This window comes from Quercus lobata, chromosome 7 (assembly GCF_001633185.2).
Source record: "Quercus lobata isolate SW786 chromosome 7, ValleyOak3.0 Primary Assembly, whole genome shotgun sequence".
Classification (NCBI taxonomy): domain Eukaryota; kingdom Viridiplantae; phylum Streptophyta; class Magnoliopsida; order Fagales; family Fagaceae; genus Quercus; species Quercus lobata.
In genome coordinates this window covers 19,008,680-19,013,686 of record NC_044910.1, presented here as the reverse complement: position 1 = coordinate 19,013,686, position 5,007 = coordinate 19,008,680, and the positions used below count along the sequence as shown (strand labels likewise).

General features: G+C 38.4%; 1 pseudogene; it reads right to left on the bottom strand.

The window, feature by feature from the left end:
• Positions 1-3,409, bottom strand: LOC115951705 (annotated as a pseudogene).
• Between the last annotated feature and the right edge of the window lie 1,598 nt (positions 3,410-5,007).

Genomic DNA, 5,007 nt, shown 5'->3' with positions numbered 1-5,007 from the left:
CTAGGGTCTGGCCAAGATAGCCATGTATAGGGAATAAGCTTCTACAACAATAAAGTTCACCTGCACCTCCTCGTCCCTAACTTGCATGGGTAACCTTATCATCCCCCAAGGGATCACCATCCTCCCATCAAAACCCACCAATGGTGAATTATACATTTCCAGATCTTTGGGTTTTAAATTTAACCCTTTATACAAATCAGGATACATGGTCTCCGCCCTGCTCCCTTGGTCAACCAACACCCTCTTTACATCATAGCCGCTAATCCTTATGGTGACTACTAAAGCATCATCATGTGGCTAGAATGTTCCCTCCTTATCTTCTTCAGAAAAACCTAAGGTAGGGGTGGCCAACACCTTAGCTCTTTTAGGAGCCTAACCCTTGTCCTCTAAATTAGGGCCCCCAACCATGGACATGACCTTAGTACTCACCCCAACATCACCCCTTGGCTTGGCAAAGATCACGTTAATAGTGCCCAACGCTGGCCGAGGAGCACCATCCCTGTGAAATCCAGCTCCCGAATGCCCCATCTGCCCTGTAGGCTGATGCAAGAACTGATTAAGCTTCCCTACCTTCACCAATTGATTTAGATGATCACGCAAAGTCCTACAATCCTCAGTCATGTGCCCTCTGTCCTGATGATAAAGGCAATAAAGGCTCTGGTTCCTCCTAGATGAATCCCCACCCATCTTATTGGGCCTCTTGAAGTATGGTTCATTTTTTATTTTCTCCAGTATTTGATAGACTGGCTCTTTAAACAGCAAATTAACTTCTTGATCCCCTATGGATGGCGCCTGGTTGGGAAAATCCCTCCTAGGACGATTATTGTTATATCCTCCTCCCCGAGGATCCCTCTTCTCCGGGAACATCTTAGCCTTATCCTTTCCCTGTACCTAATCTTCCTCTACTCGCTTGTATTTATCTATGCGATCCATGAGCTGGTGCATATTCAGAGCAGACTTCATCATTAAGGACTTCCTCAACTCATGCTCCGTATGGAGCCTAACCTTAAAGGTTCTCATTGCCATATCCTCAAAGTCTCCATCTATTTTATTATACGTTTCCCAATATTTGTCCGAGTAAGTCTTGAGGGTCTCTCATTCCCTCATCGTCATGGTGTTGACACTCCATTTTGCAACCCGCATTTAACCTCATTTAGAGGGTAAAAAGATAATTTTTCCTTGAAAATATGCACCTTGAAAATATGCATCTTGATTTTGGTCACTAGATCCTTAATCTCATTTCACCAAAATGATCTTGATGTTGTAACGATCAAATCGACTGGTCATAAGCCCTAATCGGATCATCAGATTGAAAGTTATCATCAAATCAAGTTTTAATGGACGAGATGCACTATCACAAATTGAGTCCGACTATATATTATTATGAACAATTGATTCCAATTTGTTATAATTATAATTAATTTGAGATTAATAATGTGTCATAATTTAATTGGTTAAGACTACATTTTATAGTAAGGTTGCACACACCTAATTAATTAGATAGTTAAGCATTAATTATTCAATAAGTATTTTGTGCAATTATTTTTTAATTAGGGTAAATTTGGAACTAATTAGGTCTGAAATGGGAGTGATTGGAGCCTATTAATGTTAATTGGAAACTAATTTGGGACCTATTAATGCTAATTGTGCTGAAATTGTTTTCTAACAAATGACATCCGCTCACCTTTTCATTGATACCTCTTAGAATATTTTGAATCTGTGAATGAGGTTAATTTTTCCAAAAACTAGACATCCGGGGCTTCAATTTGAGTACAAGAACAAGACAATTCCAATCAGAATTGAGTAAAATATGATTTTTTGAAGTTGACTCTACAGGTTGTTACAGTAGCTACAGGAAAACCGAATTTTGCTTGCTCCTCACTCCCACCAATCTCTACATTTAATGCATCAGATTTCCCCAAAAGCTAAAATGAGTTCTAGGTTCATGATTCTTTGTTAACCCTCATTAAATGGTCTTCCATTCATATTTCATCAACCATTACTATATAAACCCTCCCCTCTCCTCCATTCCAAGACACACAAAAACCCCCCTCTCTTCTCTTCTCTTGAGTTTTAGTGAAATTGAGTAGTCTTGTTATTTCTTGGTCTTCCTGAGACTCAAGGTATTGAGTGAGACTCACTCTCCCTCTCCTAGCTCTTCTTTTCCTCCACCCTTAGGACTTCCACCAAGAGTCTCCTCCTCCACCGTATGAATCTTGCATGAAAATATATCTATTTCCCTAACTGGTTTTTTAGGTTACCATGACGAGAATTTAAGATTAAAGCATGATAGTAATTATTTAAATTCCCTTGAATATGTTTGAATATTCTTAAATGTTTTTATGTGTTCTTCACATGTTCTTGATTGTTCATCACATGTTCATGCATAATACTAGTTTTAATTTTCAAAAATATGACAAACATGTTCGTTTCATAATTCTTTCAAATCCTTGAATCTAGGGTATCACCATCCACACACATTCACTAGAATTTATTTTTCAATTCAAATGCAATACTTAATAAATTGAATTAGGGTTTATCACATGCACACACATTAAATTCAACATGCATATTGATTGACTTATTGGATGATATGATATGAATGTTGATCACCATAGTCTAGAAAACCGGTTTCACCGGGTAAGGTGGGTGCCTAAAACCTTCCCACCTTGTAACATAGCCTCCGAACTTAGATCAATGGTCGATAGACCAATGTTTATCCTTGGAATTTTCAATTTTTAGATTGTAACTAGGAAACAAAGTTATGTATTTTATCTTAGATTATATCTAGGACCAAAGCCATGTAATTTTCCTATAATCAATGTAAATTCAATTGAAAATTAATAAAATGAGGAATTTTTCAATTTTGATTTTCTTATTTATCCCAATAATTAAATAAGTGGCGACTCCATTGTAAAACCCTTAATCTAAAAGAGAAAATATAACTAGTCGAACCTCTATTTTGAGAGGCAATAACACGACTCCTCCCATTCATGTTGGTTTGGCCCAACATCCAAAAAAAGGGGGGCCGGGGGCACGGTCTCTCACACATGGACAAAAGAGAGTCTACTAGCTTGGGAACCCTACTACACGTTATAAATCTAGCACCAAATGCCTTTATGAGCTCTACAAAAGACCTTATTGACCCTTCCTCCAAGGCATCAAACCAACGCATGGCTACAGGTCTGAAACTAGAAGGGAAAACTTTGCACATGAAAGCCTCGTTGCCAGTATGAACTGCCATCTTTTGATTGAAGTGGCTAACATACTCCACAAGGTCAATCCTTCCATTATAAATGGTGAAGGTTAGCTGAGAAAACCGATGAGGGAGCTTAGCCCTGTTAATTCTCCTAACAAAGGGTGATTTGGAAATTTGCTAAAGGGCTTTACTTATCGCATCATTCTCCATGCTATGGTGAGCAGACCCTTTCTCACGCTTGTTCCTACCCTTTTCTAACTTGTCCTAGCGTGAAGTCGCTAAATTTGACTCGCTAGATGGAGTTCTGGACCTATGGCGATATAAGCGATCCTTGCTTCCCCCTTATCCATCACTTGGTGATGGTGATGGACTCCTTCTATCACGCTCCATATGTCTCAACTTTCTGCATAAGTGATTTATCTCCTGTTGCAACTTCCGTGTCTCATGATCATATGAAACATGACTCCTTATCCTTGAGTGGCTTCGCCTAGCATGATCTATCTGGTAATATCTACCATAAAACTTGGCGTATGTTGCCTGTCTCTCCTTAGCTCCAAGTTAACAAATTGGTTCTCCCTTTATGAGCCAATCGATTCTTCCCTATCCTGGCCTATGTTAGCCATGACTACTTAGGACAAAACCACAGCACCTTGATGTCCCCACAAACGGTGCCAATTGTAAGGACCTCGAAATCTTACCGCCCAAGCCCACTTAAAACAGTGGGTTTGTGCAGTTCAACTTTGGCTTAAATCGATGAATTTATAAGAGAAGGGATCAAACAACAAGAGAGGGCCTCACCCGAGGGTGAGAATAAGGAAGAAAGACTTGATAAGATAAAATATGTAGGTAAATGCCTTAAGACAAGTACGCCCGAGGAGGCCGCTGATACAAAGAATCATGCAATGTTCACTCTCTTCTTTCAGTGTTCTTGTTCTACCTCTTCCTTTTTCTGATTTTTTTTGCTTGGATCCCTTTCTCTGGAAACTTTCTTTCTCTTATATACTCTCTCCCCTACTTTCATCTTGACCCCCCATCTTTACCTAATAAGGTTCTCAGTCTAACACCTACCCCTTTAAACATTTAATGAAGGTAGTAGAAGGAGCTGCTTAGCTATGAATTACATTGTTCAGGTCACTTCCTCATCAATGCAACTGATAAAGCTGTTGCCCACCATTTAATGCGAAGGTAACAGGCTACTTCTTGCTAGAAACTTCCCCTACATTCATGATTCTCTCTCTTCAACCAACCCTTCCCACCTGAAGCTCCTAAGAATCTTTCGTCTCTTCTCCCCTTCTCCTCAGGTGAATTCACTCCTCGAGTATGTGATGCCCCAACACTAGCGCTAACAGTTCAACAATCCCTTCCTCGGTCCTTGGGCCCCATAGTTGGGTTTGTCAAAGATTTCGTGTACTGTTTACTATTTATTTTAAAAAATTCTTTGAAATATTGTATATGTTGAATATAAAGAACAGTCTACACTCTTCTAAAAATTGCATTCATTGAAGGTGCAGAATTGTGTATGTTCATCGAAACTTACTTTAACCTTACAAAATTATGTAAATTCTTAGAGTAATGGTGTTTGTTGAATGTGTAGAATTTTCAACATTCTTTGAAAAATTGTATAAGATGATCATGTAGAAATTTGATTGTTCTTCAAAAAATTGCATACTTCGAATGTACAAAATTATGTAAATTATTTGAGTAATTGTGCTAGTGTAGAATATTCAACATTATTTGAAAAAATTTGTATGTTGAACATGCAGAATTTCAAGCATTCTTCAAAAAATTGCATATTTAAAAAGTACAAC